This window comes from Perognathus longimembris, chromosome 22, assembly GCF_023159225.1.
Source record: "Perognathus longimembris pacificus isolate PPM17 chromosome 22, ASM2315922v1, whole genome shotgun sequence".
Lineage (NCBI taxonomy): Eukaryota > Metazoa > Chordata > Mammalia > Rodentia > Heteromyidae > Perognathus > Perognathus longimembris.
In genome coordinates, this window is record NC_063182.1 from 11,563,978 (window position 1) to 11,574,792 (window position 10,815).

Genomic DNA, 10,815 nt, shown 5'->3' on the forward strand with positions numbered 1-10,815 from the left:
TCACCTCCCCCTACTCTTAGAGGGTCCCCTAGGTACAGACAGGAGACTTTCCTGGAAAGGAGTTCCTCAAGAATCATGGGCAGAAGCAGGGTGAATTGTGGTAAGTGGTAAGTACAAAGCGCTATGCTTACTTAAAAAGAAATGATCTTCAGCTCTTGGCTCACCAGAGAATAATGGAATAATGTCCAGCACATTCCTCAGCCAGGAGGAACTCAAAAAGAGAGATCAAGAAGTCTGTTCACATTGAATTGTAATTCTTTACCCGTTTCTCCACTGGGTACACAATTGAGGGCTTTAGGTCAAGCTCCTTAGAATGGATTTGGTAGAGATTTTCCCAAGATAGCTCCTTCAAGCTATAACAACTCAATGTTTCTAAAATTAAGGGGGCTCATAGGACTTCTGAACTTGGTAATCTGTGGCAGGAAGGGGCTCACTGGTTACAGAGTTGAAGAAGAATTCTCAAAGGGTCACTACCAGGCCCGTGGATTTGGCATGAGATGAAGGAATTTTAAATGGACAGTCTCCTGGCTTAGGGAAGGCTTAGGGAAGATACTTTTCCTTGAAATAGTGTGGGAGAGCAGTGTTGAATTAGGTAATGGTGAGTCAGACCTCCTTGGAAAAACATGGGCTTTCTTGGGACTTCCTCCTTGGAATTTCAAGGCTACCTGGGGGTAAACTGTTTAGGGTTAGCATCTTATCATTTGAGGTGGGCTCTGGGGGTTGACCTATGACAGCGTCTGAAGAGTATCCTGTTCTCTCCAGGCTGAACAGAGCATATGAGGGAAGTACAGACTCAGTCAGATTCCTAGGCTCCAAAGAGTTTCAGAGCATAGGGCAGGGAGAAGACCCATGCATTATTTTTCCCAAGGCTCCTCCATATAATGAGACTTACTGCTTGGGACAAGGGTAGGTTCTCTCCAGCTAGGTGAGGAGTGGGTTTTGCCAGACAACCTTTAAGGGTATGCTCTGTCTGCTAAGAGAACAGGAAGGGCAGCTGGAGGGATGGTGACCTTTAACCTGAGGAAGGAGGGGAGGGAAGGAACATTCCCATATGAACACTTCCCAGGCTACATCTTCTGCTACCATATGAATGACAAGTGGTGGGGCGGGGTGGGGAGGGAGGAGCGTAAGCTGAACTGAAAGGTAATAGGAAGATTTAAATCCAATAATACAGGATTAACATGACTTTAAAACCAAAAGATTTAAAACCAATATTTTAAGCAAAAAAAACCATGTTTAAAATTGAACAACTTTCTTTTGAAATTTCAATATAAAGGGAAAGGAGCTGAAATAAAGCAATTTTTAGAAATGAGACACATAAAAAAACAAAATTTAAGAAATGTCATATCTAGTAACAAACAGTACAAGAAATGTATCCAATGCCTAACGTATGAAACTGTAACCTCTCTGTACATCAGTTTGATAATAAAAATTTGAAAAAAAAAAGAAATGTTATATCTAGGAAGTTATAACAAAAGTTACAATTCCAATAAATGAATGGTAAGAGTATTTTTTAAAAGATAAGCTACAACTAGATGAAATGTAACATAAGATAAATGGCTGAACTCCAATAGAAATTGAAAACTAAAATGATGCTATCTATGCATGATTAAAATAAAAACCAAGATCCATGAGGTAGAAATTAAAAGCATGCTAGTAAGTAAGGCTAACAATAGCACGGGAACCATACACACTAATACATTAGTCAGCTCTGTCTGTGTAACAAGCACCTGAGATAATCCCCCTATAACAAGGAGCAGTTTACTTTTGCTCAAAGTGTGGAGGTTCCCATCCATGATCAGTTGGCCTCATTGCTTTGGGTTAGTCAGTACCTCATGACAGAAATGCTGGTGGAGAAAAGTCACTTTGCTTATGGCTGTAAAGTGAGAGAGAAAGAAGGGGTTGGAGTCCCACTATCCAGTGCCACCATGTGCCCAATAAACTAAAAACTTCCCACTAGGGCCATCACCTAAAGTTTCTGCCATTTTCCAATAGTAGCAAGCTAGGAATGAAGCCTTTAGCATGAAGGCCTTGGGGCGAACGTTAAAAATCCAAACTATAGCAAAGATAAAATGAAAGGAACACGCACACACACACACACACACACACACACACACACACACACACACGGGGAGAGTGAAACTTTTTTCTGTTTAGAGAATTGAGTGAAAGAGACTGAGGAGGAAACAGGCAGCAGCGAATTCTAGTGCAGTCAGTTCCTGCCTTTTGTTGGCAGTGGCCTCTAGCTCTATAGGATGCCATTTTTTGGAAGGGAAGGGAAGTAGACTTCTTTGTTCCCCTTTGTTCTAGGCATGGACCCCAGAGGCTCATGATTTAGTATGATTCTAGCAGAAATTTTCTTTGTGCATTTACTGAGGTCCTGAAGGAAAAGAATCTGCAGAGTCACTACAGTTATGGGTCAAAGGAGAGAGTTCTGGATCTTTCTGTTCCCTGTCCTTGAAGGAAAAAGGAAAAGACATGGAAATAGGTAAAGAGAAAATCAAATAAGGGGTTGGGCATGGTAGGTCATGCTTGTATTCCTAGCTGCTTTGGAGGTAGAGATTAGGGGGATAAGACCAGCTCAGGCAATAAGTGTATGTAACCTCCCATCTCAAAGAACATGCTGGGTTTGGTGGCCTCTCTGTAACCCAAGTTTTGTGGGAGGATGGATAAGAGAATCACGGCTCAAGGTTGATCCCTGGCAAAAACCGTAAGACCCTATGTGGCCAATAACTAAAATAAAAACAAAAATTCAGGGCTAGAGTATGACTCAAGCAGTATAGCACCTACTTAGCAGGTGTGAGGTCCTGAGTTCAAACCCCAGTATCACCAAGGGAGGAAACAAAAAAGGAAAAAAGATCAAGTAAGGATTGAGAGTAAAATGTCCAGAACTGTGAACTGTTGACTAATACCTCCTTCTCACGTCTTCTGTATCAGACCATAAATACCAGTGGCAGGAAGTTCATCTCCTGTAAAGCTGCTAAAACTACCTCCTAGGCCATTATATATTCTTACTGTATTGGCTCCCAATTGTGCAGAATAAAAGTGTAACCTAAAGAGGAACTAGAAATAGTTACTTGGTTTCCTTTGCCAAATTTCCTTGGAAAATGTAAATGTGTGAGAATTTTAAATTAGACAATCAGCTAACAAGCCTTTGCTGAGTATCCTGTGTTGGGGTAGGGGTGGGGGTGAGGTGGCAAGCCACCCCAGAAACAATGTGGCTAGACTTCCTGACCTGGCCAGCACCAAGGTGGGCTTCTTGATGAGGTCCTGCTTTTCATCACTCCATTACCCAGTATGGGTATTTGGTGAGTGCTTGTTCCTCAAGATTTCTCACTGGCCCACGATTAAGATACCCCAGGGTTGACTGCTTTGCTTTCCATTTCTGTTTCTCTCTCTTTTTTTTTTTTTGAAGATTTCTGCAGGTGAGTGGGCATTTTACAAAAGTCATATGGTTTATTTCGACTTCCTTAACTCCCCCTTCTGCCTTGGGCCACGCTGCAAGTCTGTCTACACAGCGTCTTCTGAAGGCAATTCTGAGGATATTTTCAAACCTTTATTTTTCTGGTTATTACCACATTCTGGCTGCTATCACAAAATACTTTAGGCCAAGTAATTTGTAAAGAACAGAAATATTCTGCTCTCTGTTCTAGGCAAGGGGGGTGGGGAGAGGGAAAGGAGTTTAAGATCAAGGCACCAGCAGATTCCCTGTCTGCTGAGAGCTGACTTTTTGGTTCATAGAGAGCAGGCAGGCTCCGTCAAGTCTCTTTCCTAAGAGCATTAATCATTCGAGGGTGGAACCTTCAGGACCTAATCACAACTTCAAACCCCAGCTCTTAATACCACCTTAATGCAGCTCTTAATATGAGTTTTGGTGAGTCACAAACATTCAGACCTCAGCACTGGGTCTCGGCGGCGTCTCTAAGTCTCACCAGCCTTAATAGAGAAGTCAAATGAACAAAAAATCCAATGTGTCACTGCCGGTCTCGGTCCCCCCTCCCAACACTAAGGCAGGACATGCTTTGACAAATGCATTTCCAAGTCTCATCCCATGATTTTGGGGGATGGCATCTCACAGTGTGTCACTGAAGTCGTTGTGATCTTTCCTGTCCTCCCCTCTCAGCTCCCCTGCTTGTGAATCCCCTGGGGGGCACGTGTGTCACCATCACTGCTGAGTCTCTCATTGGTGGTGAGTGGCAACTCCCCCTCCCAAGTCTCCAACAACTGACAGAGGAGGCAACCAAGCAGGGGCCCCTTCTCCTGCGCTCCCTCTTGATGGCAGCCCCTAGCCCCTGCACCCCTCAAATGCACAGCTGCTGTCCCCAAGTGGTAAAGCCTGGAGTTGCAGAACTGTGTGCTTTGCCTTTAACTGGTTGAGGAACCTCTTGTACTCCACTCAGATCCAGGGAGAGCACTAAGTTTTACATGCTGGATCCGTCCCATGTCCCACGTGGTACCCGGCTCTTAGAAACGGTGTGGAATCTTTCCTGAGCCCCTATCCCCCACCCCGCCCTGCGCCTGGAACCCTTTCTCCAATAGACTGTGATGTCGAAAAATCAGGTTGGCTCAGGGTTGCAGGTGATACAGATACCATGCTCCCTTCCCAGAGGGCTGTGAGCCTCGCCTCATTCTTTTCAGCAAGGTCAGGCCTTTCCACCACAAGTCTCTAGAGAGCCAAGCTGGATCCCCCCTTGGCTTCAATCTTGGAATCCTGTGCTAAGTAGAAAAGGCCATGGATGGTTACCAGCAAAGCAATTGTGCATCCTGAGCCTTCATTTCTTCAGCTGCCCCTTTTCATATCAGTTTATAAGAATCCAATGAAATCGTTGATGCCCAATCTGCCTTTAAAAAGTGTCAAGACCTATACAATACTGAGTTGGAGGAACATCAGTTATTTTCTTTGTTGTCTTTCAGTCCAGAGTGGCGAACTGGTGGGAAGATTTGGTTTTCTTGTTCCTAATTAAAGTTTGGCTGAGTTTAGTCTGTGTGTAACCAAAGATTAAACTTTATACAAATTACCTTTTTATTTTTTTGCAAGTGCATGAGAGTCTATTTCTTTTTAAAAAATTATTAATTAATTTTTTGACAAGGTGTTGTGCAAAGGGGGTACAGTTACATAATAGGGCAGTGTGTACATTTCCTGTGATATCTTACACCCTGTTTTTCTTTCCCTTCCCTAGATCAGGTAGACATATATGCAATACACAGTGTACCAAAAACATATACAGTAGCCACGTGGCATACACCAAAGGAAATTCACCTAGGACTTTAACTATAATGTCAACAATAGAGTTTGCTTATCCTTGTCTTATAACAAATTACTCTTTTAGTAGCTGTGTATTGCGGAGAGTCTTTAGAATATCACAGATATTAGGAAACACACACAAAAAAGAGAACACAAGAGGCTGGGTGGTGTAAAATAAAGAAGGCTCTGTCTAGGTACCTATTTACAAGGTCTTGAATAGTGAAGTTAATGGGCTCCTTAGTTCTTGAAGCAAAACTACAGCAGGATGGGCTGTACGATGGGTAACATAAGAAGCAGTGCTGTCATTCTCAGCAGACATAACTAATGGATTGTGGCACATTTGCTGACTGAAGTGAAACTGGACTTAAGCTTCTTCTTCACAAAATGCTTAATGGTTTGCATTAGCATTAGTATCCTAGATGTAACTATTGTTTTTTAATTCTAGAAGATTCAAAAAGTATTGTTAGATCAGGAGAGCCTATGTAATAACAGTAGCTGGAAGATACACACGATCCTTTACGAAAAGAGTTATATGGCCATATGCTGCAGGAAATTGCTTCATGAGATATTTAGGCAGTTGGTGGTGGTTTGTGGAAGGACTAAACACAAGGAAAAGACCCAGAAAAGACATAAGGGACTCTAGCCTGAAGTCAGCTCTGCTTCTTTCCCCCAAGCTCTCCCCCACCAGTGAGCTGTGTCACTTATTTCAATTTGAAGGAAGTTTCAAGATAACTCAAATGAAATGCACTGAAAGGTATAATGCTTCCAAATGCACAGTAGCCACAAGTGGCTGGTGATTCCTGAACTAGGCAGCATAGTTGAATCGCTTCCCTCACCTGAGAACGGCGTCTTGTTGGCTTAAAGCCAACTCCACAGCACAGCTCCTACTTGTGCTCTGTGGCTGGGCACCATAGACCGCTCCTTCCTGCTGGGAATCAGCCTCCCTCCCTCACCTCTTCAGAGAAAGGAGTTAGGCTAGCAACAAGAGAGAAAATGCACAATTTCAAAATATAAATATTTTTTTTCTTTAACTCAAAAGTTCCAGAAAGACCAGATGGCACTCTTTAAAAAAAAAAAAAGAAAGAAAATCTGGGATCAAAGAGAAGGAAAGAGCCAAGAATGAGTCTCAAGGTTGCTGTTGAATTTTCCTGACCACCGAGCCAACTCCACATGATCATTGTTGTTTCCGTTAAATACACAAATGTTCTTAGTTGGAAGATTTGGAGAGAAATCTTGCTTTTCCCTCCAGTTGAAAAGAAGGCATTCGGTTTTACCCGCACTTTCCCAGATCCTATGATTCTCCATCCTGCCCCACTGTCAGCTATTTTGTGTATGAGGCAGAACAGATAGCTTTGACCTTGGAGCTTCTCTATGGGATTTTCTGCAGATGGTTCTCAATAATAAGGTGTTTGCCCATTTGTTTCTAGATTCTTTTTATTTCAAAATAAAAAGTGCAGCCAAATTGACCCATGGGGAGAAAACAGATTAGGCAGAAAATGGCATCTCTTTAGATTTCTTACTCTAATGCACAGATTCCATCTCCCCGTGAAATTGTCCCACCAGGACGCTGACAATAATAGAATAGGGTAGGCTAAGAGGGAAGAAGAGCGTTGAACAGAAAAGTCAGTTCTGGGTAGGCATAGTCTGAGGGCCAAGAAAGAGAGCTGAGGCCAAGAAGACAGAATTGGAGTCCAGGAGGGTAAGAGGGTGAGCCTGAGCTGTTGCAGTAGGCTGGGCAGGTGCCACAGAGATAGGTGAGAGCAATTTCCCCATCCATCTGGCCAAAGTGGTCTCTAGCCCCCAAGGGTCATCTGGAAGTGGGTCCTAACGCTAACTAAGGCAGACAAAGAGATGCGTGTTGGTGTATCAGAATCAAAAGGACAGTAGCAAATGTGTATTAAACTATGCCCTACAAGGTAATATATGTGGATCAAAATTCCTTAATCTTCACAATAATTTATGAAATAGTATTATTCTAGTCTCTGTTTCATGGATGAGAAAAGAATGGTTCCATGGATAAATAATTTCCCCACAGCCACCCAACTAATAAGGGCAGAGTTGGATTGTAATCACCTTGAAGAATGCCACTTATATTTGCTCCATGTGTTGTCAGGTGCTTTATAAGATTTAGTTTAGAAAATGGGCTCTGCTGCTAATAAAAATCTGACAACACGTATCAAGTCTGATATCGCTCTTATATATAAAAAGAATCAAAGGCCTGAAGAGATGAAATAACTTGTCATCATGAGGTCACAAAACTGCAGTGATAACTTCCCACAGAGAAGCTGACAGAACAGTGTACCATCCTGAGCCTGTGCGGAAATGGTTTGTGACCTTCCCACCTACACAGGAAGGCCTCAGCCCATTCCCTAAGGCTGGCAGATGCTATCTGCTGAGAAAGGGTTAGAGCACCTGTTAAGGGCTAGACCTGCTACCAGGAACATTTGTCCAAGAGAGAAAACAAAGGTCACAATTTAGTGTGAACAATTTCTTATCTTGTTACTCCCCCACTACCCTGCCTTATATCCCCACTACTGTGACTGCGATCTGATGTCTTTCCAGGCTATTCTTATATATCTTATATGGCCTGAGGCTTCCTGGAAGAGTATTTTTTTTTAAGGTGGCTGTATTTCAGATCTTGGTGACATTCCTTTCTTTCCCCAAACAGGTTCATCAATCACTTGGAGATGTTTTGCAACCTTAGGGCAAATGTATTTCTCAGAGGAACAGCCTCCACTCCAATGCTCCAAGCCAAGATCAGGTCAAGAGAGGGCTTGGGGAGCAGCCAGCCTGTGTCTTCCCAAACCTGCCATCTGGGAAGTGAGTGTGTTCACCTTCTGTTCCCATCGGGAGCTGGACACACTGAGAGGGTCTTGTGAGTCTGAATCCGAGCCTGTGGGCTTCTGCCAGGCTGCTGTCCTTCAGGGAAGAAGGGAAGTTTTATAAGCTACACATTCTTGACTTGTGCAATCCAGCTGAGCTTCCAAATTGATTGAATGTCCAAGGCCTAGAGTTCCCCCCTTCTCTCACTTCCAGGGCTACTGTCAAACTGTTATTCCATGTTGATGATGTTCTGTCTTGGAAGGACTTAGATTAGATGAGGGAGCCTTGGCTCCATCTATAAATTCCTGGCCTTCTTATGTTTCCAAGGAAGGTAGGTCTCCACCAGGTGGTCTCCAAGGAACCTTTTCACTCATCCATCTGCTGTGGATGGCAGCACATTTCTGTCTGTAGTTTTCACAGTAGTGACATCCTGATATATCTCAGCAGCAACTCTCCCACTAAGCAACCCTGACCAAGGAAACTGATATTGGCATCAAGGTCGATGCTGTCGTGCCACACACGTGGGGGAGGGGGGAGAGACAGGGGAGTAGATGAAGAGGAGGTGGGAGGAACTGGGTACACTTGGAAGGCAGTAGTGCCGCGTGGAGAGGCACCATGGGGTAGAAGGGAAAGAGCATTGGATTTCCAGAGCACTTGGGTTTGAGTCTTGGCTCTGCCACTTTCCGGTACAGTCTCTGAGAGCGAGTCTTGGTGGCTTAATCTGAAAAGAAAAAACTATTTCACAGAGTTGTTAGAGTTAAAGGAGTTAAGCACCTGGCGCAACTCATTTCTGTAATTCTAGCTACTCAGGAGACTGATCTGAGGATTACTATTCGAAGCCAGCCTGAGCAGGAAAGTCCATAAAACACTTATCTTCTTATCTTCAATAAACTATCCCAAATAAAAAAAGCCAGAAGGGGAGCTGTGCTTAAGTGTAGAGCACTAGCCTAGAGCAAAAGAAGCTAAGGGTTCAAGCCCCATAACCTACAGAAAGAGGAGGAGGAGGAAGAGGTCGAGGAGGAGGAGGAGGAGGTCGAGGAGGAGGAGGAGGAGGTCGAGGAGGAGGAGGAGGAGGAGGAGGAGGAGGAGGAGGAGGAGGAGGAGGAAAAGGAAGAAGGAGAAGGAGAAGAAGAGGAAGAAGGAGAAGGAGCAGAAGCAGCAGCAGCAGCAGCTCAGAGACAGCACCCAGGCCCTGAATTCCCTGAAGCCCCAGGACCAGCACTGAGACACACAGCCGCACACAGCATGGAGGGAGTTCATGAACCCCAGCGACAAGCACTGTGTCTGGCGCATCCTAGGCATGTCAAAGGCATTAGCTGTCCTCAGCTCTTCCTCAATAAGGGGAAGAAGCAGACCCCTGGCGTCGCAAGGGAACCCGGGCAGTGAGTGTTGAGTGGGCGCTGCGTGCGATTTCTCAGCCCCCCGGGCTGCCATGTTTTCAGGGGGGTTGGCCAGTGGGGGTGGCCCACAGCGGGTCCGGGAGGGCCGTGAGATGTAGGCTTCAGCTTCCTGAAAGCAAGAACACCGGAAGGCAGGAGAGATCCTCCTCAGACCCCTGCCCACCCCCTTCCACCCTTTCACAAGAGATTTTCCGGTTGATTAAGGAGAAGATAGACAGAGCTGTTTCAGCTTTGTCTTATGGAGACCTGAAAGGTCCTCACTAACCTCCCCTCATCTCAGCCAGCCCCTTCCTTCCTCTCCTCCCCCCCCCACCTGTGTCTCGAAATCTCCTCAAGTGCACGAGGGGCTCCTCTTAGATAACTGTGTCTGGCAGTGTTGGAGAGGAAACCCTGGCCCATGACTGTCCTCCTCCCCAAAGAGTGCTCACTTCAGACCTGTGCAACATCCTCAGACAGAAGGAAATAGCAGACATCAAGGTGCAGTGAACCACAGGGCCATTTCCCCGCTGCAGCCTTAAGGGCTGTCCTAGGGGGTCGGTACAGCTGTCTAATAAAAGAGCATCTTCCTAATCAGTGTTCAGTAGAAACGTACTATGTCGTTTATAGAAACAGTGAAGCCACCTGCTATTTAAAGGGCCCCTCCTCCTCTTCTTCCTCACCCCAGGCAGAATCTTCTAGCTCACTCCCTCACCCAGCTGTGTCTCCCGTCAAAATGCCAAACTCCACCCTGGGAAACAGGAGTCTCTGCTTTTTATACGCTGCCTGGGGTCTAGGATCATGGCCTCGCCCAGGAGAAAAAGCGTTCAGGAGAGTGGTCAGCTGAGGGGTAATGAGGTGTGCGCCATCAGGTACAGAGGAAACTCTGTCCCAATCCATTGGGGCTCCTCAGTTCCCACCCAGCTCGAGCTGAGTCAGACACTGACAACTGAGGGGGTGGAGAGGAGAGAGGAGGGAGGGGAGGGGAGGGGAGAAAAGGGAGGGGAGGCAAGGGGAGAGAAAAGGAGATGGGAGGAGAAGGGAAAGGGGAGGGGAGGGAGGGGAGAGAGGAGAAGCAAGGCTTGGAGAATGAAGGGGAGGGGGGGGGAAGAGGATGCAGTGCAAAGGCAGAAGCCCAGAATGAAAGGAGAGCCTCAGCAAATAAACAACAAAACAAAACCAGTGCCCCCAAACCTCAAATCCACAGCCCATTTGGAGTACAGGACTTTTGGTTGAAGGAAGTTTCTAGTGAACTGAAGTTAAATTCTTTTTTGTCTTAACCTTGAATTTAGAAAGGTTCCACACACTCTGGGAATTTGCTTCCTTTCCTCTGTTACAAATAGAGGAGCTGGGATGCCCCTGCCCCAGTGG